We start from the raw sequence: 27,116 nt of genomic DNA, 5'->3' as shown, positions 1-27,116 counted from the left end.
ATTAACGAACAAAAAAAATAGCAAGAATTTTGTATAATCTTTTAAAGTAAACCATGAAACAATTAGGTAAATATAAACCTTAAGTGTTACTGACGTAAAAGTGTAGCAAATAGGTAAATATTACACCGAGATGATTGGTTGCTTGCTTGGCGGAAATGCATGGGGGAAATGACTGACTGTTCAGTGTTTTAATGTCAACAGTTCTCTGTAGCTTTAATATCTTCTTGGGTTAACCAATGCAAATTAGTCCCAGCGGTGGCCCACACTTCTCAACACTGAAGAACTAATAGACTGCCAGCAATATAGTATGGGAGGAAAGAGTGGAATTGTGCTTATCACATGCATCTGGCAGACTCATTCCTGCCTTAAAGTCCCAGGCAAGATGCAAAAACAAAACAAAACAAAATGTGCACTGCAATGCACTTAGGAGAAGCTGTTAGAAGTTAAAACATCTGGCCAGGTGCGGGGGCTCACACCTGTAATCTCAGCACTTTGAGAGGCCAAGGTGGGCAGATCATGAGGTCAGAAGATGGAGACCATCCTGGCCAACATGGTGAAATTCTGTCTCTACTAAAAGTACAAAAATTAGCTGGACGTGGTGGCGGGTGCCTGTAGTCTCAGCTACTCAGGAGGTTGAGGCAGGAAAATTGCTTGAAACCGCAAGGCGGAGGTTGCAGTGAGCTGAGATCACACCACTGCACTACAGCCAAGCAACAGAGCGAGACTCTGTCTCAAAAAAAGAAGTTAAAAAATCACTTTTCTGATAGTTGTATCTAAGCCAATAAATGCTAGTAAGAGAGAAAAATCACAAAAAATTAACCCAAAGGCCTTAAATATAACAGTGGCTTATTGCTCACCCAGGCTGTACTAAGAAATATCCATGTAGGGACTTTTCTTAACTCAACCAGTATGTAGCTCAGATCTTGTTTCCTGACAGCCTGTTGAATGGAACTATCACAAGGCTTTGCCATATTGCAAGGTGGCAGAAAAATGCCAAACGAAATCAAAGGGGAACATTGCTGTTTCTGTTTTACCGCCGTTCTGTTCACCAGCTCTCCCCTTGCTGTCTTTTCCATAGAACACATTCATCCCTTCCCCAAGGGAGATAGATAGGTTTTTGCTTATTTCGCTCTAAGTTTAGAACACCTAAGTGATGTATGAGAGTCCCTACATTGTTGTTACGGTTGTTTCCTCTTGGTCTTAAGACGAACTAATCTAAAGGAGAAAAAAAGAAGTTATCCCACCAAATCTAATGTGTAGTAGTAATGGGATTGAGGAAGCTACAATTAATATCTCTAACTAGAGAGGAATAAAGTACACACAGATTCTGAAAGCACACTGGGCAGATGTCATGTGAGCCCCCACCTTGGAGAGGGAAACTGTTCACCAGGCCCACATTTGTCACCCTGAGAGTGATTTCACTGTCTACAGTTTGTTCCTTTCTGAAACTCTCCTTCTCTGTTTTCTTTCTTTATCGTCACTGACACCGACTTTGGGAAACATGCTTTTCTTACGTGTTGTGTACTTTTCTCTTGGCCATCAGAGATTGGGGCCTCAATGCTTTTTAGTTACAGTCTCTTTTAATCCAGACTCTAAACCTTGGTTACTATGATTTGTTTGTATTCTATTGTGTCTGCATCAGGTACCAGCAACTATGCCTGTAGGTTTTGTTGTTGTTGATGTTCCTGTTTTAGTCAGGGTCTTGCTCTGTCACCTGGGCTGGATCATGGCTCACTGAAGCCTCAACTTTCCAGGCTCAAGCCATCCCCCTGCCTCAGCCTCCCAAGTAGCTGGGACTACAGGTGTGCCACCACACCTAGTTTATGTTGTAAATTTTGTAGAGATGGGGTTTCACATGTTGCCCAGGCTTGTCTTGAACTCTGGATCCAAATGATCTGCCTGCCTTGGCCTTCCAAAATGCTGGGAGATTGCAGGTATGAGCCACTGAACCTGTACAACCCTCTGTCTTATTGCAATTATATTTCTCATGATGAATATAATATTTGGCTCTTTGTTTTCCACTTTCTCCTTCTTCTACCCCCCTCCCCCTACAACAGCCCTTTTCACTCAGTGGAATTAGGGTAAGCATCTTGAGTTTATATGACCAGAAGAGTTAAAAGAGCCACATCATTATCATAAACTTTCCCTCTAATAGTTTTTTAGACTGAAAAAATTTACTGGGTGCCACACCTTAGTATGATCTTTGCTTTTAGGCAATTTAATAATTGAAAGATTTTGCTAAAAATTTGTTGGTCACTGTCATTCTCATTCTAGTTTTTGCCTGTTTGCAGCTGAAAGTTAGCATTAGTACAAATACCTAATGCATGCATGGCTTAAAACCTAGATGATGGGTTGAAAGGTGCAGCAAACCACCATGGCACATGCATACTTATGTAAAAACCCTGCACATTCTGCACATATATCCTGGAACCTAAGGTTAAAAAATAATAACCCCCCAAAAAACCCAGAAAAACAACAAAAAAAACAAAGTTGGAGTTTCTAATAGTGCAACTTCGCTAATTTCTGAGATTTCTCTAGTACCTTTTATTTCTGGTCATAAAATTGATAATCCTGCCATAAGCTCAGCAATTTCCTGCAGTGCCTTTCTGATGCAGCTGAAAGCAAGTAAAGCCCACTACTAATGTTTTTTGCAAAGGTATTTGTCCATAGCTAAAGGCTCATTAATGTATGTCTTGCCTTCCAATTTTCCACAGGAGAAAGTATTACCTAATATTTTGGTACTTCATTATTTGGATCACTGCCTTTTACGGTTTTATATTAGTTTTTTCACCATTATTCTCAATTACTAAGCCTAACAATTAAGCTAAAGACATACATTGCCAGCTTTTTTGTTTGTTTCTGTAGTTTTTTCCTCCTTTCTCCTTCCCTTTCTCCTTCTCCCTCTTCCTTTTCTTCCTCTTCTCCTACTCTTCTTCTGCTTCTCCCCCTCCTCCCTTTCCCTTCTTCTTCTATTAATAATTAATCCAGATAAAAAAGGCTATGCTGTAATTACAAACAACACCAATATAGCAGAGGTTTTATAAACAAACCTGTCCATGGCATTCATGGCTGGCAAGGGAAACTTTTTCTTGCTTATGCTATCTGTGTTCTATCAACTTGTGCCCACACCATTTTACAAAAAACTTGGCCCACTTGGTTGTCATAAAAGACAAGGAGAGACTAGAAGACAATACTTCTTTACCCACAGGATTATTTTTACTGACTCAGCCTTATATTTACTTTCCAGCATAGCCCTGGGGCCAAGTGTCATTGCTCAATAGGGTGGCTGAAAATTTAGGGGTGCAAATAGAATATGTGGTAAGCATTGCAATCTCACAGTGGACACAGTGGTGCCTGTTAAGTGTCAGAGGTATGTGGTAATTGTCAAGTGACTAAGAGACATTTAATCTTTAATAACTAGATGTAATTATAGTAGATAAACTTTATTCATAACTGACATGGAAAGGTACCAGCTAGAATTTGCTTGCTGTAGAAATTGTTTTAAAGGATAATTAAGGAAGAAAATCTTCTTATTTGGGATAATATTTTAGTGTATAATCTCCATAAAACGATCATAGCCCTTTGTCCAGAGACAGTTGAAGGCAGAAAGGTGGATATTTATACGTGAAGAATTCATGCAAAAAAAAAAAAGTCTTACAAAATAGCTCTGCACAACAGGCCCACTATAACAGAACACATTAGTCACTTTTTTGTGACTAATGAAGCCAATATTAGTCCTGCTCCTGACTTTTGAATATGAGACACAGAGGGAGGCCATCACTAGGAAGCAGAGAAACAAAACTAGAACCCTACATCCTGAGATATATCTTACAATAAATCTCCATTTACTGAGGTAAAGCATTTCTATTTCTTGCAGCTTGAAAGATCCTGACTCATAAAAAGTGGATATGTGTAAATTGTGAAGATATTGTATCCCCCCAAAAGTCAGATGTTAAAGCCTCACCCGCAATGTGGCTATTTGGAGATAGGGCTTTTTAGGAAGCCAGTTAGGTGAAATGAGGCCATACAGGTGAGATTCTAATCCTATACAACTAGTGTCCTTATACATAGAGGAAACTATACTAGATTGATTGATTTATTTCTCCCCTTCCTTCCTTCTGTCCTCCCTCCCTCCCTTCCCTCCTTGCTTCCTCTTTCTTTCTTTCTTTTTCTTTCTTTCCTTCTTTCTTTCTCTTTCTCTTTCTTTCTTTTCTTCTTTCTTTTCCTTCCTTCCTTCCTTCCTTCCTTCCTTCCTTCCTCCTTTCCTTCTTTCTTTCTTTTCTTTGCTTTCTTTCTCTTTCTCTTTCTTTCTTCTTTCTTTCTTTCCTTCTTTCTTTCTCTTTCTTTCTTTCTGCTTTCCTTCCTTCCTTCCTTCCTTTTTCTTTTCTTTTCTTTTCTTTTTCAAGAGTTTCCCTTCATCACTCAGGCTGGAGTGCAATGGCACAATATCAGTCACTGCAATCTCCACCTCCTGGGCTGAAAAAATTCTCATACCTCAGCCTCCCGAGTAGATAGGATTACAGGCACATGACACTATGCCCAACTAATTTTTGAATTTTTAGTAGAGATGGTGTTTTCCATGATGGCCAGGCTGATCTTGAACTCCTGGCCTCAAGTGATCCACCCGTCTCAACTTCCCAAAGTACTGGGATTAAAGGCGCTAGCTACTGCGCCTGGCCTACACTAGGTATTTTTCTTTCTCTGTGCACACAAAGGAAAGGGCATGAGAGGACACAGCAAGAAAGTGGCTGTCTACAAACCAGAAAGAGAGACCTCACCAGAAATAAACCCTGATGGCACCTTGATCTAGGACTTCTGGCCTCCAGAACTTTGAGAAAATAAATTTCTATTGTTTAAATCTGGCAGTTGATGGTCTCTTGATATGACAGCCAGAGAAGACTAATACAGCATGTATTCATCACTGAGGGGTCTTGGTATGAACACACTATGCCTACTGTTAGTTATTTTTCTTTTAGCTTAAGAACCTCTTATTCAAATATTTTTGGTTCCATAATAGAAGTATTACTTTCTTTATGCCTCGGCTGCTTATTGTAGTTTAATGGTTTGAAGATCAACAAAGACAATCCATGGGCTTTAAAATCAGTAACAGTAAGAAAACCATAAATATTGTACATATTTTATTAATCTTCATGGATGCTGATGTGGAAAATAGAGGTAATTATATGAAACAAATGGCCCCTGATATTTGTAACACTTGCAAGTTTTTTGCTTACTCTTATTTTTTGAAAGCTTTGGCTAGAACTGTTTTTAATAAACGTTTTCTTATTTTAATAATAGTAATTAAATTTATAAAACATAGTTTGAGCATTTATCATATGTCACAGTTCTAGGTGCTGAGGAGTAATTAGTCAACAAAACAGACAGAAACTTCTATCTTCACAAAGATGGAAAAAGAAGGCAAATAATAAATATAGATATGCTAAGTATTTGATATGCTATGTAGTGATATGTGCTGCCATGTTGGAAAGGAGATTTGAGTGGGAGAAATTACAGTTTAACTGAAGAAGACATGTGAGTATAAAATCTGGAGGAGATATGAGATAGTGAACCTTATATCTGAGGGAAAGATCATTCCAGGCAGAAGGAACAGCAAATTCGCAGACGTGAAAAGAGAGCATGTTGTTGGGTTTAAGAAGTAACCAAGTCAGTGTGGCTGGAGGAAGGTGATGGGAGTGGGGAAGATGTAGGAGATGAGATCAGAAAGGTGATTGGCTGGATCCTGGTTAACTGAAGGATTTGCCTTTTGACCTCAGAGAGATAGAAGTCACTGAAGTATGTTGAGCAAAGCTATGGCATGAGCTGACATATTTTGACAAGACAACTCTGGCTGCTGCATTCAGAAGAATAGACTAAAAGATGCTGAGGACACAGACAGAAAGACTAGTTAGGAAACAACTCAAGTAACAAAGGAGAGAAATGATGGTGCCTTGGATCAGAAGCATCCTAGTGGAGGTATTGGGAAGTGCCTGATTCTGGGTACATTTTGTAGACAGAGCCAGTAGCATGTGCTCACTTACTGAATACAAAGTGTGACATAAAGAGAGAAATTAAGGTCTATTCCAAGGTTTTTGGTCTGGACAAATGTAAGGAGGGGTTGCCATTCACTGAGATGGGCTAAGAGAGAAGCTACACATACATTGGAGGCAAGAAGAATTAGCAGTTTTGTTTTGTTTTTTTTTCTTGGACCATGTTAAGTTTGAAAGATTCAATACATTGAAGATTGAATATTCTATATCTATGTGGAAATGTCAGATGAGTAGTTCAAGATTTGAGTCTGGAACTGAGAGAATGAGACATAATCATTTGAATGGTGTCAGTAAATAAAAGATATTTAAAGCCTTGACACAGATGATACCACAAAGGAAGGGTGTGTAGATAAGTAAAAGTAAAAAGTTCAAGGGGTAATTACAGACTCTGATTAGATGCATTGACTTGTATGAAGCTATTGTCAATTATTTTATTTAGCACTTCTTGATTCTATTTTTGTTACAACCAAACAAACTTATAGAATGATGCTGGACATTTATTTCCTTACTTAAAATATAAATCTTTCTTTATTGCATAAAAAATTTAAGTGTTTGTAGTATGTCTGTCTCTTAGGATATGGAGAGTTTTTATATCTTTAAGTTTACTGACTTTCCTAACTTTCTAAAGACTGTTTATTTTGTACTCTTTCAGCCATTTATCATTCCTTATTGTCAAGTCTACTGTGATATTTCTGAATGTCATTCTGCGTTAAGCCATGATTATTAAAGTTTTTCAAACAAAACAAAACAAATGTTTCCATATTCTAACTTTTTGAAGCAAAGTAGTGCCTTTTTGCATCATTAAAAAACCAGAAACAAGATTAGTTGTTCATAATAGGGACATGAATATCACTGTTAAATGAATAGATTCAGATATTGTTACCATTGTAACAAGGGTTGCAATGGTAATATTGCACCATTTCAAATATTGTTACCATTGTAACAATAAATGAAACAATATTTATACATAATTACACACGGATAAAGGAATGGACATAGCTGATAGGAGGTTGTTTTGGTCTAATTACAATTAATTGAAAGAGAAGAGCCTAAATTGGTCAAGACTTAATTTAGTAGGTATTTAAATAAAATGTCTTTCTGTTATTAGAAATGCATACAATAATTTGCAATAATGGTAGCACTGTAACTGCTTCTATTCAGGACAGTAATCATGTAGCCCTATGTCCTCTTATTTATATATGAAGTGAGGGTGGAGAGACAATCTGGATAGCCTTCCTCTGACCAGTCTTTTGTTCAATGTTAATTTGGTAACAGAGCCTGCCTGAAGCCAAATTTAATGTTACATACACTACCCTGACAAGTAATTGGAAATATTACTAAACTGTTGTGGATTCATTAATTATCTAACCCATTTTTATTGAGTGACTTATGTATACCCAATGATATTTTAAATGCTAATAATTCAGCAGTGAACTACACATACAGTCTGTACTCTCAAGGAGCTGGCATCTTACTAGACAATAAACAAAGAAATACATAAATGAAAAATGTCAGATATGATATGTGCTAAAAAGAAAATACAGAAGGTTAAAGGAATAGAGGGAGACAGCAGTAGGTAACAGACAATGTGTTTTATGCAGAGATCAGAAAACACCTCTCTAATAAGATATTTGAAAAATGACCTAAATGATAACGAGATCTGGCAACTACACACACTGGGGGAAGACTGGTATGGAAAGAGGAGAAAGTCAGTGTAATAAAAGTATAAGGATTCATTCATTCATTTAATAAACACACATAATAATAGATTCTAGATGCTACATTTCAAAGAATACAGTATCAGTCCTTAAAAATCTGGTCTGATGAGCACCCTTATTAAGGTCTAATATTAGATATCAACAACTAATTACCAGAACTTGAAGGCAGTGTGAGTGGAGTTTTGAGCAGCATTTCCTTTTCATTAAGGATAAAAGTTCTTACGTTCATTAGGGATGGCTAAGTCGTATCTCCCACTTCTATTTTTCTTCTCTGTTCCTTTCCGTTATTTGTTTGTATTTATGTTGCAGAGATTTACACTCTCTGTGTGCCATCTTTTCAGTGTTCAGTTACTCCATTACCATGACATTGATGCCCTTTGCCATTCATTTTATTCTTCTTCTATGTCTTATACACTTTGAACCCCATGCAAATCATGCATTTTCAAGACCCTCGTTTCAGTTTTCTGAAGACTGTATCTCACTAACTTGTCTTTGCGCCAATATCATCTGCTTCTACTTCCTCTCTGATACTTTTTTAAAAACTGAAATTTTTGAATAGTTTTCAGTGGCCAGAAAAGTTTTGAAGATAGTATAGAGTATAATCAACATCTCACATTAGTATGTTACCATTGTCACAATAAATGAAACAATATTTATACATAATGAACTAAAATTCATGTTTTATTTAGGTTCCCTTAGACTTTACCCAATGTTGCTTTCCTGTTCCATGATTCTCCCCAGTAGTATATTACATTCCATTTAGTTGTTATGTCTCTCTAGGCCCCTCTTGATTGTTACAGTATCTCAAACTTTTCTTGTGTCTGAGACCTTGACATTTTTTAAAGTGCCTCCAGGCTGTTTTGGAACATACTCCTGAATGTGTGTGTCTGATGTTTTTGCCCATGATTAGATTGGGTTTATGGTTTTGGGGAGGAAGATCAGAGAAAAAAGTGCCATTGTCATTACATCAAGACTACCTCACATCAGTATGACTTACTGTTGATGTTAACCTTGATACCTGGCTGAGGTGGTGCTTGTCAGGTTTCTCTACTGTAAAGCTACTCTTCTCTTCCCCTTTATGTCCAATACTATACTCTTTATAAGCAAGTTGCTATGCACAATCCACACTTAATGAGTGGGAAGTTATATTCCACCTACTTAAAGGCAAAACATCTACCTAAATTATTTGAATTTTCTCTGCACAGATTTATATCTATCTATCTATCTGTTCATCCATCCATCCAGTTGTTTACTTATATCAGTATGAACAAATGGATATTTATTTAGTTAATTTTTTCATTCGTTTATTCATTATTTTTACCATCTTGTTCCACCTCAAAACAAAGAAGACTTCCTCCTTTTTTGCCTATTTTTCTTTTTAAAATTTGCCTTCTGTTTGTCAGAGAAAGCTAGCATGCTCTTTGGGGTAGGAGGCGTGCAGTTACTTTGGCCTTTGGGACTCTAGCAGTATTCTCAAATCATTTGTTCAGCCTATGAGGGAGAAAACTCTACTAGTATTTTCTTGGGGGACCCACGAGAGGTAAATAGCTGAATTAGGTGACGGTAGAAAAGTGAACAGCATTGACCCCCATGCCTGAAAATTCCTGTGACTCAGCTCCTTGGGCCAAATTTTCAAACCTTCAACTCTTTTTTCACATTCCTATTATATATTTAGAATGTACTCTTAAAGTCATGTTCAAAATGTTTTGATATCTACTCTCTCTATAATATTTTGAAATCTGGTTTCCATTCTACCATTATACTAGAATGGAACTCTAAGTATTTCATGTTTCTCAACTGCTAAAGTAGCAAAATTCCAAAATTATAGCAACATATTCTGTATCTAATGATCTGAGTTCTTGATGAGTATTGTTTTTATTCAGAAGACACTGTTTTCTTCACCAGAAATACTGATTAGAGACATATAATGAGCCCCTATGTGCATCTCATGGGTCCATGTAGAGTTCTCCTTGCCATCATTGTGCATCAGTAGCAAAACTCTCACACCTATAATCCCAGCATTTTGGGAGGCCAAGGAGGGTGGTTCAAGACCAGCCTGACCAACAAGGTGAAACCCTGTCTCTACTAAATACAAAAAATTAGTCAGCTGTGGTGTAATCCCAGCTACTTGAGAGGCTGAGGTAGGCGAATTGCTTGAACTCAGGAGGCAGGGGTTTCATTGAGCCAAGATTGTCTACTGCACTCCAGCCTGGGCAACAAAGTGAGACTCCACCTCAAACAAAACAAAACAAAACAAAATAAACAAAAACCAAAATGTAATAACAATGACAACAAATCTCCTTTTGGTGGTAAATGTCAGTATTTGGCCAGGTCAGTGAACCTATTTCTATGAATTTCTGTCCAACTGCACAAGAATTACAGGTTAGGGCAAAATCAGCTCTAAATTTAATACAAGTTTTTCTTAATAATGTAGCACTAGGCAATGGCTTGCAAAATTTCATATTTGCCAGAGAAATAAACTTAACTCCTAGAACATTTGCTCTGAATCACTTTTATATTATTGAAGAAGTCTTACCTTGTATTTTATTTTATTTATTTGTTTTTTTCCTTTTGAGATGAAATCCCACTCTGTTGCCCAGGCTGGAATGCAGTGGCACGATCTTAACTCACCACAACCTCTGCCTCCTGAATTCAAGTGATTCTCCTTCCTCAGCCTCCCGAGTAGTTGGGATTACAGATGCACACAACCACTGCCAGCTAATTTTTTTTTTTTTCATAGAGATGGGGTTTCACCATGTTGGCCAGGCTGGTCTTGAACTCCTTACCTCAGGTGATATGCCCACCTTGGCCTCCCAAAGTGCTGGGATTACAAGAATGAACCACCATGCTGTGCTCGACCCATACCTTATATTTTAGACATCTGAGTATGTACCTTATTTCCTTTAGTAATTGAGAAATTATTTAAAGCACATTTCATATGTTAATTAGCATGATTTTCTCTATATGGGGATCACTATATAGCATTTGATAGATAACTGAATGAAGATGTCTCTAGGCAGCACATTTGTTATACTGTTAATAGTTATTTTAAGAAAAGTATTTCCTTCCTTATTTCTTTGTTCCATATTTCCTTTTCAGTCAAAAAGCCAGTAGGTAATTTATGTAAATATTCCACCTGCAAGGAGATGTAACATAGCCCTTACTCTTTAAGTGTGGAATGCACACAATGAATTATTTCCAAAGGGTATAATATGGATTGGGGAAAATAGTAAATTTACAGTGGAGCAACCTGGAAAGCTCTATTTCTGCCAGGTGACCAAAGTTCACATCAACAGTGGTAAGTCATGTTGGTAGTGTGTACCCTGTGATATGATATGATATGACATGATATGATATTGAGACCAGGTTCCAGGACGCAGGGGATGCTCAGCTCCCTGATGGAATGTTTTCTTCCAGAATCTTGGTCCCTCACTCACCCAAGAATGGGGGAGAGGACCCTACCATGCCTGGTGGCTCCTTTAAGTAAACATTGAACCCCAAAGAGTTTTTGCAGAAAGTGATCTATTTAGGCAGAGAGACAAAAAGGAGAATGAAAGAGAGAGAGAGAGCAACTCCCACAAGGTTGTGGAAGACGATCCAGAAATGGAGTCCGCCCAGATATGGGAAAAGGGGGCTTTTAACCTGGGAGTAATTCCCGCCCCATTCAAATTTTCTGTCCTATGAAAGGAGTAAACTTCCGCTGGAGTGATTGACCTTTGATTTTTTTCCCACACGTGGGAAAGTTAAACAAAGACCTCTCAGCTCCCGAATGGGGATGAGGGTGGAGGTAAGGTGCTGGGAAGTTCTTGCCTTTGAAACTACGCCCCCTTGTGGACCCAGGAAGAGAATACATTCCCTCAATATGATATGATGGTAATGGCACTTTTTTCCTCTGGTCTTCCTCCTCAAAAGCAGTAGCTCCTGTATAATCCATCAGATATATCCCAACTGAGAAACAGTCAACCAAATATCTGATAAGATCAGTAAGCATTCCTTAAAACTATAAATTACGTTATAAAGAATAGACATTTGGGAAACTGTCATAACCAGGAGGAACCTATGAAGACATGACTGATGACTAAATATAAGATGGTATCCAAGGTAGGGTCCTAGAACAAAAACAACAAAAAAGGACATTAAGGGAAGACCATGGGAATCTAAATAATGTCTGGACTTTAGATAATAATAGTGTATCAGTACTGGTTCATTAATTATTATAAATATTCTATACTAATATACAGTAATATTAATAGCGGAAACTTGGTATGGGGTATATGAAGACTCTCTGTACTGTCTGCAAATTTTTGTAAATTTAAATCTATTTTAAACAAAAAAGAATGTTTATTTCAAAAGGTTTTAAAAAGCCGTTAGGTAGCTCAAATAGGGCACCTAATGGTGGCCAAAGCCCAAGAAAGGAGAAGGTCAGAGCAAGGTAGCTATGGCAGCTGGGACCCACCCATGGTAGACTTTAAAGCAGAGCAAGAATACATTCCAAAGATTGACTGCAGTGAAGAAGATCAAACTAATAATTAAACATACGTGGGTAACAATGGGTAATGGAGCCAGATTTCTCATTTGTTGGAGAAGTGAGGTACAAATATGGAAAGGAGGAAAGATAGAATGAAGCCTATGGAATTAAAATTGTTCTTTAATTCACATTAAAGAACATCCTAGAAAATTACTGGTCTGTAGTTTTTGAAAATGTGAGAAATTATTTCCAGGAAATCGAGAAAAAGAGAAAGACTGAAAAAAGATTCCAGGTTTTAAAAGACTAGAGAAATAGGACGTGGTACAGCATAACATCCTTTTGCTCTAAAGGACATGTAACAACAGACAGTTCTTTGCTCTATCCCTGTTATCTTATCCTCAAAAGAAAGAAGAAAAAAATGGAAATTAAATAAGGCAAAGTTCTATTTTTCTAAAATTATATTTCACACACACACACACACACACACACACACACACACACAGAGTTCTTAAAAATAGATTATAGAGACATTTCAGTTCAAACTACCTAAGAAATATGTAAACATTCAAGTAAAGAGGTTTGACATCTTAAAATCTCAAGACAACTGGCTTTTTTCCCCCCAACCATTCTGATTAATTACATATTTTTCTCTAATAATTCTTTACTTATTCCACCTACTCTTTTTGCCTTAGTAAAGTTTCTCCTCTCCTGCTCCTCCTCCTCCTCCTCCTCCTCCTCCTCCTTCTTTCTTCTTCTTTCTCCTTCTTCTTCTCCTTCTTCTTTTTTGGTCTGGCCACTGAAGTAAATTGTTTACTTAAACTCTAATCAACTTTAAACTGAACAAAGCCACTTCCATGTAAATAGAAGTAGATATTGACCTATACTCAGGTTTCACATTGAATTCTATCCTTACAAAAATTTTGTCAACTTTTAAAATAAGAACCATACCAATAAAAGTAGTAAAGAGACAACCCTATGTCACAAGAGGGTTAACAATTACTTTTACCTTTCTTCCTTCTTTTTTTTTCCCCTCCTTCCTTTCCCCCCTCTCCCTCCCTCTCTCCCTCCCTCAGGATCGATCCTTCCTTCCTTCCTTCCTTTCTTTCTTCCTCCCTTCCTTCCTTCCTTCCCTCCCTCCCTCTCACTCTCCCTCCCTCCCTTGCTTCTTTCCTTCTTTCCCTCTCTCCCTCTCTCCCTCTTTCTCACCTACTGGCTTTGTTTTAGATCAGACCCCTCTAATTTCTTAACTTCTTTAAAGTGAAGGTAGTGACATTTACAATAATAATATAAAATGAATTACTTAAGCAAGAAAGCTCAAATTATTTTTAATGGCTTTAATCACAGGGTTAAATGCCATGCTCATGAAAGTCTCTAAGGAAAGACTCTATTTGAGATCATCTGGGGTAGAAAAGGCAGAAATGATTCAGGTTACTCATCCAGGAAGAGTGGCATTCTTTGAATATTTGACAACACATTTTATAATAAACTGATCATCCAGAAGAAAAGAAACACTCAAATAATAATTTATTTATAATTAATTTCTTTCTCTTTTTTGAGATGGAGTCTTGCTCTGTTGCCCAGGCTGGAGCACAGTGGTGCAATCTTGGCTCACTGCAACCTCCGCCACCCGGGTTCCAGTGATTCTCCTGCCTCAGCCTCCTGAGTAGCTGTTACTGCAGGTGCATGCCACCACACCAGGCTATTTTTTGTATTTTTAGTAGAGACAGGCTTTCACCATGTTGGCCAATATGATCTTAATCTCCTGACCTTGTGATCCACTCACCTTGGCCTCACAAAGTGCTGGGATTACAGGCGTGAGCCACCACACCTGGCATTATAATTAATTTCCAATTGGAGCATATTGTAGAATATTTATCTTTTAATGAGAATGGTTTTATGATGTCTTTTAAGAGGCACATTTGAGAGATTTAATTCCAACTACCTTAGCTACTTTCTGAATAGTTCAGCGTACCTAGAATTCTAGAGACTCAGGTTTATTCTGTTTCTGCGTTGTAGTGGAAGTGACCTACAACTGTATAGCAGAACTGGCCTTACCAGCTTCACTTTACATATCACACAAATTAAGTTGAATTCTTTTGTTTCCAAAGCTACGAACCTCCAGCTATCATAACATTGTGAACTAGAGTTTATCTTTGCTTTCTTTTCTCTCACTCTGCTAGGGCTCAGTCCATAAGACCTATTTTTTCTTGCTTGGAAAAAAATTATCAATTTTTTTCTCAATATTTTTTATTAACTTGGTGATAAGATATCAAAAATACTGTTGGTGTGAAATATCCTCATTTCAGGAATATTGAAATAGGCTTTACTTTTGTGTTTGCCTTCATGTAAAATTTATTGAAAATTACTGTTTAATTTTCTTAAAATACTGCATTTGCTATTGTTCACAATTCAGTACTGAGTACAGAACATTATCTAAATTTCTATATGGCAATTCCAGTCAATTGTCAAACTGTCTTACATTTCCTTTATAGGTTTATTTTCTCTTGCTCACCTATTTGTTGTTTCCATTTCTAGTCAGAGCAGTTTATTTATGTCCCATTATCTATGTTTCCATTTCTTATGACCATATTTTTGTCATATTATCTCTCCTATTTATTATATGGGCAACAAAAACTCCTTTCTCACCTCATTCTCCCTCCTTATCAAAATTGTGTCAAACATTAATCTTCAACTTAAAATCTTTTCCAATGCCCTTCTTGAATTCCCATAACCAAACTTTTCATCCTTCAACATCTGCAAGAATTAAGTTATTTGATGTTCATTTTATTTCTAATTTGCTATTTTAGATGGTTAGCCGTTCCTTCATTGTATTTTGGGATGCTGAGGTGTTATGGTTTTGCTTACATTTGACTTAGATGAGCAGAAAACACATTTCCTGGAATTTTCCTTTTCTAGATAATTCCACTTTAGAATTTGTCACAAGAGAAAGGTATGTCAGATGTGGCAGATGAATGTGATACAGCAGTCATTTTTAAGCTCTGGAGGTTAGTACAAGGTGCCAGTCACTATTTCACATGGCTCTAACCTTCTGGCTCATCATGCTGATGTGAGGCAGCACCCTGATTTGTAGCCCTTCTAATTTCTACACAATTTCCTCCTTCTAGTTCTAGGCTAGGAAGAAGTGCAGTTCTCTAATGGAGGGTTCCAGCTTCTACTGCAAGCCACCAGAATATCCAAGGTGATGAGAGGGAGGTGCACATTCCAATCAGTCTTCATGGGTTTTGGTTTAACTTTATATATTTAATTTCTTTCCACCTTTTCTTCCAATTTACAGCTAGCTCTCCTTTCTGAGTGAAAATCTAGCTTACCCCAGTGTTTTTGAACTAGATGCAGAGGCAACAGCAATCAATAGTGCAAGTTGTGAGACAACCACACACACAAAATGACAAATGCAATATGTTAAGAGAAGATAATGGGGTAGCATTGAATCTATAAATTACTTTGGGCAGTATGGCCATTTTCATGATACTGATTCTTCCTAGCCATGAGCATGGAATGTTTTCCCATCTGTTTGTGTCCTCTCTTGTGTCCTTGAGCAGTGGTTTGTAGTTCTCTTTGAAGAGGTCCTTCACATCCCTTGTAAGTTGTATTCCTAGGTATTTTATTCTCTTTGTAGCAGTTGTGAATGGGAGCTCACTCATGATTTGGCGCTCTATTTGTCTATTATGGGTGTATAGGAATGCTTGTGATTTTTGCACATTGATTTTGTATCCTGAGGCTTTGCTGAAGTTGCTTACCAGCTTAAGGAGATTTTGGACTGAGATGATGAGTTTTCTAAATACACAATCATGTCATCTGCAAACAGAGACAATTTGACTTCCTCTCTTCCTACTTGAATATCCTTTATTTCTTTCTCTTGTCTGATTCCCCTGGCCAGAACTTCCAACACTATGTTGAATAGGAGTGGTGAGAAGGGACATCCTTGTCTTTTGCCAGTTTTCAAAGGGAATGCTTCCAGCTTTTGCCCATTCAGTATGATATTGGTTGTGGGTTTGTCATAAATAGCTCTTCTTATTTTGAGATATGTTCCATTAATACCTAGGTTATTGAGAGTTTTTAGAATGAAGGAGTGTTGAATTGTATTGAAGGTCTTCTCTGTATCTATTGAGATAATCATACAGTTTTTGTCTTTGGTTCTGTTTATGTGATGGATTACGTTTATTGATTCGCATATGTTGACCAGCCTTGATCCCAGGGATAAAGCCAACTTGATCAAGATGGATAAGCTTTTTGATATGCTGCTTAATTCGGCATGCCAGTATTGTATCAAAAATTTTCTCATTGTTGTTCATCAGGGATATTGGCCTGAAATTTTCTTTTTTTGTTTTGTGTCTGCCAGGTTTTGTTATCAGGATAATGTTGGCTTCATAAAATGAGCTAGGGAGGAGTCCCTCTTTTTCTATTTGTTGGAATAATTTCAGAAGGAATTGCACCAGCTCCTCATTGTATCTCTTGTAGAATGTGGCTGTGAATCTGTCTTGTCCTGGGCTTTTTGGTTGGTAGGCTATGAATTACTGCCTCAATTCCAGAACTTGTTATACGTCTATTCAGGGATTTGGCTTCTTCCTGGTTTACTCTTGGGAGGGTATATGTTTCCAGGCATTTATCCATTTCCTCTAGATTTTCTAGTCTATTTGCATGGAGGTGTTTATAGTATTCTCTGATGGTAGTGTATATTTATATGGGATCAGTGGTAATATCCACTTTATCAGTTTTATTGTATCTATTTAAGTCTTGTCTCATTTCTTCTTTGTTGGTCTGGCCAGCAGTCTATCTATTTTGTTAATCTAAAAAAAAAATAAAATAAAACCAGCTCCTGGATTCATTTATATTTTGAAGGGTTTTTTGTTTCTCTACCTCCTTCTGTTCTGCTCTGATCTTCATTATTTTTTGTCTTTTGTCAGCTTTTGAATTTGTTTGCTCTTGCTTCTCTAGCCTTTTTAATTGTGATGTGGGGGTGTTGATTTTAGATCTTTCCTGCTTTCTCCTGGGGGCATTTAATGCTATAAATTTCCCTCTAAACACGGCTTTAGCTGTGTTTCAGAGATTCTTGTATGTTGTGTCTTTGTTCTCATTAGTTTCAAATAACTTATTATTTCTGCCTTAATTTTGTTATCTACCCAGCAGATTTAGAAGCAGGTTGTTTAGTTTCCACGTAGTTGTGCAGTTTTGTGTGAGTTTCTTAATCTTAAGTTCTAATTTGATTGCATTGTGCTTTGAGAGATTGTTATGATTTCCATTCTTTTGCATATGGTGAGGAGTGTTTCACTTCAAATTTTGTGGTCAATTTTAGAATAAGTGTGATGTGGTGCTGAGAAGAACATATATTCTGTCGATTTGAGGTGGAGAGTTCTGTAGATGTCTATTAGGTCCACTTGGCCCAGAGCTGAGTTCAAGTCCTGAATATCCTTGTTAATTTTCTCTCTCATTGATCTAATATCGACAGTGGGGTGTTAAAGTCTCCCACTATTATTGTATGGGAGTCTAAGTCTTTTTGTAGGTCACTAAGAACTGGCTTTATGAATCTGGGTGCTCCTGCATTGGGTGTATATATATTTAAGATCATTAGCTCTTCTTGTTGGGTTGATCCTTTTCCCGTTATGTAATGATCTTCCTCCTCTTTTTAAAAAATCTTTGTTGGTTTAAAGTCTGTTTAATCAGAGACTACAATTGAAACTCCTCCTTTTTTTTTTTCCATTTGCTTGGTAAATATTCTTCACCCCTTTATTTTGAGCCTGTGTGTGTCTTTGCATGTGAGACGGGTCTCCTGAATACAGCACACCAATGGGTTTTGACTCTTTATCCAACTTGCCAGTCTGTGTCTTTTAATTGGGGCCTTTAGCCTCTTAACATTTAAGTTTAATATTGTTGTATGTGAATTTGATCCTGTCATTATGATGCTAGCGGGTTATTTTGTCCGTTAATTGATGCAGTTTCTTCATGGTGTCAATGGTCTTTACAATGTGGTATGTTTTCGCAGTGTCTGGTACTGATTTTTCCTTTCCATATTTAGTGCTTCCTTCAGGAGCTCTTGTAAGGCAGATCTGGTGGTGACAAAATCTCTCAGCATTTGCTTGTCTGTAAAGGATTTTATTTCTCCTTTGCTTATGAAGCTTACTTTGGCTGAATACAAAATTCTGGATTGAAAATTTTTGCTTTAAGGGTGTTGCATATTGGCCCAGTTCCTTATGGCTTCCCTTGGGTAGGGGAGAGAGCTCTCTGACCCCTTGTGCTTCCCACGTAAGGTGATGCTCCACCTGCTTCTGCTCACCCTCCATGGGCTGCACCCACTGTCTAACCAATTCCCAATTAGATTAACTGGGTACCTCAGTTGGAAATGCAGAAATCACCCACCTTTTGCATTGATCTTGCTGGAAACTGCAGACCAGAGGTGTTCCTATTTAGCCGTCTTGCACAGGAACCCTCACAAAGTATCTTTTATGAGCACAATGGAGTGAAACTACAAATCGATATCAGAAAGAAAACCAGAAAATTTATAGACATATGTAAATTAAACAACAAACTCTTAAAAGGGCCAAAGAGGAAATTACATATTAAATGAGGTAATTTTTCAAAAGGAATAAAAATGATAACATACCACGATTTAGGAAATGCAGCTAAGGAAGTTCACAGAGAATAAAATTTGTAGCTATAAATGCCAACATTGAAAAAGAAATCATATCTAAAAACAGTAGCCCAACTCCACATTCTGAGGAATTAGAGAAAGAAGCATAAACAAACCAAAAGCTAGCAGAAGAAAGGAAATAATAAAGGATACGGCGAAGATAAATTGAATGGAATATAGAAAAATAACAGAATCAACAAAACCAAAATTTGATTATTTAAAAAGATGAATAAAATTAACAAACATTTAACTAGACTAACAAAGAACAAAGAGAGAAGACATAAATCAGAAATGAAAGTAGGAATATTATTGACCTTAAACTAATACAAATATGACAATACTATAAAAATTGTACTAACAAATTATATAATCTAAATGAAATGGGCACATTCCTAGACATATAAATTACTTATGTTCACCCAGGAGGAAGTAGAAAATCACAACAGATCTAAAATAAGCAAAGAGATTGAATCAGTAATCAAAAACCTCTCAACAAAGAAAATTTCAGATAGCTTCACTGGTACATTTTAACAGCCATTCCAAACATTTAATAAAAAATGAACACCAATCCTTCTCAAAAGCTTAAAATTACAGAATAGGAAGGAACATTTTCCAACTCATACTATTAGCCTAACATTAGCCTGATATTAAAGCCAGATAAAACATCACAAGGAAATTACCAGACAATATTCTTTATGAATGTAGATACAAAAGCCCTCAATGAAATACTGTCACATGGGATCCAATAGCATACTAAAAGGATTAGACACCATGACCTAGTGGGATTTATGCCAAGATTCAAGGGCTAGTCAATATAAGAACATCAATATAATACTCTACATTAATAGATTGGAGAAAAACCATAAATGAACAAAATATGATTATCTCAATTGACAAACCATAGATATTTGCCAAAATTCAACAACCTTCCATGAAAAAAAATTCAGAAAACTAGAAAAACTAGAAATAGAAGGGAACTTCCTTAATATTTTAGAGGACATTTTTTTCTTTCATATTTTTATTTCTGGAAACTGGGCTTCTCTCCGTCTCTCTCTCTCTCTCTCTCTCTCTCTCTCTCTCTCTCTCTCTGAGTTCAGCTATATGCTTATTTATTCTTGTTATATTAAACTTCAATCAGTTTAAAAGTATACAGTAATTGCTACTGAATGTAGACTTAGGATACTGGTGTCAATCAATGAATTCTAAATGGTGAAAGAACAAATCTCCGATGCAGAAGTATTTTTAATTAATTATGTACATACTGTAGCCTAAAAGATAGAAAGCATAACTTCTCATCTCTTAAGTGTGGCCTTTGCATTTCAGAGTACAGTATAGAAAAGAAATAAAAGAGTAACTTTACCCTGAAGAAATCTGGCAAATACTATTTCAGCCAGGTGATCCAGGTCAACATCAATTGTCATAAACCATATTGATAGTATGTACCCTTGATATTATAGGATGCAAATAGCACTTTATCTTTGTAGCCTTCCTTCTAAAACATAACTCCAATGTAATCATGAGAAAATATCAGACAAACTGTATTAGCAGGGCGTCTATAGTATACCTTACAAGTACTCTTCAAAACTTTCAGAGGCATCAGTAACAAAGTACGAGAAGCTGTCACAGCCCTGAGGAGCCTATGGCAACATGATTACCAAGTGCAATGTGATATCCTGGAAGGGATCCTGGAACAGAAAAAAAAATTAGGTAAAAACTGAGGAAATCTGAAAGACTATAAACTTCAATTAATTATAATGTATAGATATCAATTAGTTAATGTTTACAAATGTGCCACTCAAGTGTCCAATTTTAATACTAGGAAACTCATGTATGAGGGGTACAGTGGAAATCTACAGTTCTGCACAATTTCTCTGTGAATCTAAAACTTGGAAAAAAAATACTGTATTAATAATGCCAACACAAAAACAAGTTGAGGCATTTGTTTTTGGAATTCTGGGTTAAAAACAGTTGCTTCAGGGAAAGGTGCAAGTTAATGTCTGACACTGATAGTGGAAATTTTTCTTTTCTTCTCAATTATTGGTCATTCTTGAAAAATCAAGTGATACCCCTCAAGTAAACTTTTCCTTAAAATGGAACTAAAAATGTACCCCAAGGGCAGACATAAATGAGAGAGCCAAAAGAAGGAGAGAAATACAAAAGTCAATGTTAGCCTATTTCCTCATTTATTCACCTTTTCTTCTCTGTTCTCAATATATTGATTTTATGGAGGCACCGGCTCCTTCATTGTTGCTGTCTGTGTGTGTTATTACCACTGCTGGTCATGACCTTCCACACTGAGGATATTTAAACTAGATAGTGGCAGGGTGCAGTGCCTTTATAGGCCAGTGAGGACAGAGATTTATGCTGACTCTGAACTCAGTCTACCTCACTGAAGTTAAAATTTAAATTAGATTTTCAAATAGGGTGTATGCAATTTTGTATTCTCTTGTAATTTTCCCCTTAATGTGATGATTGCTTTCCAAGAGGACAAAGCATTGGGACACATAATATTAACCTAAATGATAGCTTTCCAAGCTTAGCTGTGTGTTTGTTTTACTGAAGACTTCCTTTACACTTCTCTTGATTTCTGCCATTTTTCTATAATGTATGGTAAGAACAACATCGTGGGTACTAACCATATATTCTTTTGAACAAAGAATGCTATTATGTTCACTTTCTTCTGAGGTAGCTTATACATACAGTTTTGTTGCCATTTTAGCTTTGAGATTATATTAAGTGGAAATTTTAAAAGTGACTCTGAGAACCCATTTCTGAATTCAGTTAGTTGATTAGAGACAAAATGTTATAAGCAATTTCCCATTATTTTTTCTTATTTGCCTTGACTTTGATTTGATCTGTGGTTGCCAATGTTCTTCTTAGTAATTCAATTAATCAATACTTACTGAGCCACCTGCTCTGCATCAGACAACATTCAATGTATTGCCAGACCAGTAGCAAGACTGACAAGCTACCTAAAGTTTACATTCTAGTGAGTAGCAGACAATAAACAGATAAACACATAACTATATAATAGTTATAATTTGAGCAATTGCTCAAAGACCTGTGCGAGAAAAGTAGGCCACACAAATATCTCAGTATGTCTGGGCAGAAAGAAATTCAATTAGAAAGACTCTAGGCAAGAAGTTGACTGATTTTATTGAAAAACAATAAGCATTTTTTAGCAAACAAAATTGGATAGAAGGTAGCCAATGATCAGATCATAGAAGAACATGAAATATGATTACAGTGCTCTTCAATATTTGAATATCTTGTATAATAATGATATGGTCTGTATTATCTTTAAATCTCAGGTTCTTCATCTGTGAAATCAACTAATGTTATGTGTTTATTGTTATAAGTCAAAAATAGATATTAGAAATGAGGCCAGGATGGTGATTATATTTTGTTCTTTAATCCAGGTAACTGTTAAATAAGTATGATCACTTTTTGAACACTTAAGACTTATGCACTTTTCTGCATGTAATGTACACAAAAATGTGTAACTACTTAGCAGTAGCCTAGTAAAAATGAACAAGAAAATATTTATATATATGTATATGTACATATATATGTGTTTGTGTGTATATATATACAATTTTAAGCAAAGTACCCAGTGCATGTTGGCCAAAACAAATGTCATCCCTCTCCTCCTGCCTTTTAGCCACTTTTTTCCTAGCCCAACAATTCTAGAGATTTTAAAACACTTCTTGTTGTTTACTTTGGTTTTCAAAAAAGTTAATTATAAAGCAAATAAATCCATTTTAGGACAAAATTTAAAATATTTGATAATATGCCCATTCATAAATAAAAAAGCAAACAAAAACCTTTAAATTCTACCACCAGCCATCAACCTATTCTCATCCTTAGCAAGATATTCTAATCCTCCTCTTCCTTTTCTCTAAAGCATTTTTTTTCCTAAGCATAGATCCATTTTATTTTTTACATATACTTCTTTAATTTTTCCACCTTCTATTAATTTTATTTACTTTTTATTGATTACTGGTTAAGAAAAAAAGGCAAGGGTAGCAGTTGGAGTGCACACAGAATTCTTCAAAACAATGAATGTTGAGAAAGATTTGTATGTTTAGAAGTTAGTTGTCTCCCCTCTATATTTCTTTGTAGTTTTTATTCCTCAACGTTTCTGAACTTCTCGTGTTTTTCTATTACTTTTAAAATAATGCTCTGCTACTGTTATCTTGATTATTTATCATTTCAATAGGATTTTTAAAAGTCATTTTCTATTATTTTTCGTTTTTCCTTCCTTCTTTCATGCCGTTCCCTTATTTTTTCTTTCCAGCTTCATCCCTTCATTAATTTCCTTCTCTCCTTTTAAGTTTTGGTAACTGTTTTTCATTTGTCTAGCTCTCAGTATACCTTATTTGTTTAGTATGTTTGTGTTGGGTACCGAAGCAAACATCCTCACCAGCGATGCAAGAATGAAGTATGATCATTAGCTCTGCAATTACAATCACAGAATGCCTGTGGCTTGTCTAAAACTTTCTTCTCTTAGAACCTTTCCTCACTTGGAAACAATCTCACCTTAACAAATCAGGCAATACTTGAAGAAATGTTGTGGAACCCATAAGCAAGAAAAACTATATGCTCATTTCCCTTAAATTGATACCATTTCATAATTACCTGGGTAGTGCTTTTCATTGCTATAGAAATCCAGCTAAACTCAGTGTGATTCTAAAATAATGGGATACTTCACTTGAGAAAGGGGATTTTTATAATTTGGGGAGGCATTGAGACTCAGCAGTGAATATTCATGACACAGCCTAGGACCATTTAAGCAGACAGTTTTTAGGAATGTATCTCTTGAAGCCGTTTAATCTCTTGTGCTTGACAATCCTGACCCAAGGTGAGTTTAAGTCTCATATACATTAAAATTCTCAAGCCATTAGTTTTATTTTTGTCCCTGAAAAACTAGAGTTTAAATTTCAGAACACTTTCTCTCGTTAGAATTATCTGTCTAAAAATTCTTCGTGACATTACATTCTTCATCTAATTTCATGTTTGTCATGTTTGAATGAGGTTCTCAATAAATCTATAACTAAAACCATCTCTAAGTCATAACAAGACTCTATGTCTATCAGGTCATTGTCCTTTAGTGGATAAACTTTGCTCTAGGTCACTATCCAAAAAACTTACATGAGTTCTGTGGATTGTATCATGACTTTGTATTCCTAAGAGTTGATTTGGGAAGCAAAATCCCCCAAAAATCTGTCTTCTTAGGCTCATAAATAGTTAGAAGGTAGGCTACAGATGTCAAACCCTCTAGTCAGGCATCAGGCCTAATAAAGTGCAGAAGAAATACATTCGACAGAAAGTTATACAATTTCAGGAGCTTATAAAATTTTTAGTTCAAGTCATGTCTCTATCAGGCTAGACACCTGTTCCAGATATAGATTCTTAATATAACTTAAATTATTTAAATCTCTTACCATATGTCATCAATAATATTTTGGAATTATACTGGCCCCTTTGAAAATTTTCAGTATAAGTAAAAATGTTTATCTTAGAAGTAACTGGAGGGAAAATATCCTTATTTGTTAGTGTTAAGTGTTTTTAAAATGGTATATGAAGATTCTAAATATACTTCTGACTCCAAAATATTTATAATAATGGACTCTTTGGTCATGGCTAATTTAAAATACTTAAAACTCTAAAGACTGTCTCATTTATTAATTTGCTAAAGTCTTGTTTCTTTTAGCATTTTCTTTATTCCACAATATCTTTTCTTGTTTCTTGTGCTACCACACTATCAGATTTTACTCTTTTTCACCCAAATTTCTTTTACTAACAATCATCTTCCCCCTCTGATTATGTCTGAAAACAACCATTTTCTTTTATTTTTTCTTTTCCCTTTCTTTCTTCCTTCCTTCCTCCCCTCCAATTTCTCTTTCTTTCTTTTTCTTTTCCTTTCCTTTCTTTTCTTTTTTCTTTCTTTCTTTCTTCTTTCTTTCTTTCTTTCTTTTCTTTCTCTTTCTTCTTTCTTTCTTTCTTTCTTTCTTTCTTTCTTTTCTTTCTTTCTTTCCTCTTCTTCCTTCTCTTTCTTTTATTTTTTTTTGAGACGGGGTCTCACTCTGTCACCCAGGCTTGAATGTAGTGGCAGGGATCACAGCTCACTGTATCCTCAACCTGCCCAGCTCAGATGATCATTCCTGCTTCAGCTTCCTAGGTAGTTAGGACCACAGGCATGCATCAACACACATGGCTAATTTTAGTTTTATTTATTTATTTATTTTTCGTAGAGAAGGGGGTCTCACTGTATTGCTCAGGCTTGTCTCAAACTCCTGGCTCAAGCAATCCATCGGCCTCAGGCTCTCAAACTGCTGGGATTACAGGCATGTGCTACCACAATTGGCCTCAAATCACCATTTTCTTCAAAATTTGACTGCCATACAAAGGATGCTAGCCCTAGTAGGAAGAAGATACTGTCTTGTTTTGTGTTGAAGGCAATTGTTAAAATTTCTCTGAATCCTTATGGGATAGGCATAAATGTACTGATAAATTTGAACAGTCCTAGGAATCCATAATCTCAGTATATTTGACCAGTATCAATTAATACCATGTTGAGAGGTTCTTCTATTTTTAAAGTCTGGTTCAGCAAAAAAATAAATTAAAAAATAATTAAAATACCTGAAATAATGTAGCTATTCCTGAAGTATAATTAGCAAAACAGAAACTTTAAAAAGCACTAAAGGACCTTAACATAGTCTGGATGGTAGATGTGATTGCCCACATTAGAGCTGCTACTTGGCCAAAGACAAAGAAAATTATATTTACACAGAAAATAGCTCAAATACCTGAATTTTAATATGACTATATATGGGGATAGAGTAAGGAAGTGATTAAGGTTAACTAAAGTCATAATGATGGGGCCCTAATCTGATAAGGTTAGCATCAGTATAAGAAGGGGAATAGATATCAGCAATTCTTTTTTCTTTCAACCCATGCCCAGAGGAAAGGTCATAGGAGGACATAGCACAAAGAGAGATGTCTACAAATTACAGAGGCTGGACTAGAAATCAACCCTGCTTGCATGTTGATCTTGAACTTGTAGCCGCCAGAACTGTGAGGAAATAAACTTTTGTTGCTTATCCCACCTGATCTGTGACATTTTGTTATGGATGTCTGAGCTGACCAATACATTTGAATGACTATCAGTGTCCATGTTAAAAAAAAAAAAAAAAAATCTTTAGACTTAAGGAGATAGTCACCTGGCTCTCTAAGTCAGATGGAATTGGATTCTTCTTTACCTGGGTTTAGTAATTCAGATTACGGCACGGAGTGTTTTAGGATGGCTCCAGGTCATTTTGATACTAGTCACTGTGTGTTGCCATTCTCATGCGTGATTTCTCCACAGTCTCAGTGCTCTTCTGCAGCTGCTCTCATGTCAAGTGATCTACCACTCAACAGAAATGAACTCATCACTCTATAAAAGGAATAGGAAGATCAGTCCACTATCCAATTCAAAACTGATTTTTCTGAGATGACAATATTATCTAGAAATCACAACAGTGGTGTACATCTGAACATGGCTGCTTTAGTGGCTGAACAATTCTTCCCATCACTTAGGAAAGACTGAGAACAGGCACCAAAAATCCATCAGTTTTGGGACTGCAATTGCAGAGTGTTTTGTGACTCACATAATGCTTTCTTCTTTACTCAGGACTTCTCTATTTTAGAGATTCTCACCTTAATAATTCTAGCAACTCAAGATCACATCCTACTTCTATAATTCTTCCCTAGGACTTTAAGCCCAAACCATCAGCAGGAAACAAGCAAATAAAAAAACCTGCTAATTTACTCTCAAATGAAACCATTCCAGAATTATCTGAGTAGAGTTTCCTGTTGCTGCAATAATTAATAAAACTCAGTTTGCTTATATTGCAAATTTTTAAATTCATAGTGGGAGATTTCCAGTTTCAAACAGCAAGTCTTGGTTTTAATTATGAGTTTAACTAGTTTTTTCCCCTCTAGTGTTTTATATCTCACTTCATTATAATGTCTGACTTGTCTGATTTTGGCATAGGGAATATAATTAGAAGCAGCGGATGGAGGCCTAGCTGTTGCTTCGATGTCAGCAGACACCCATTTCTCTTTCCAAACTGCTTTTAAAAAGTCAAGCCACTTCCTTCTCTTCTTGTCTCACTCTCTACTTAATGTGATTTTCACCTAATTTATGAAGGGAATAAAATCATTGCTTTTTAAGAATCATCCAATGAAGTCAT

This window comes from Sapajus apella, unplaced genomic scaffold (assembly GCF_009761245.1).
Source record: "Sapajus apella isolate SASKATOON/1434 unplaced genomic scaffold, GSC_monkey_1.0 scaffold72, whole genome shotgun sequence".
In the NCBI taxonomy this organism is placed as follows: domain Eukaryota; kingdom Metazoa; phylum Chordata; class Mammalia; order Primates; family Cebidae; genus Sapajus; species Sapajus apella.
This window is presented reverse-complemented; position numbering follows the sequence as displayed.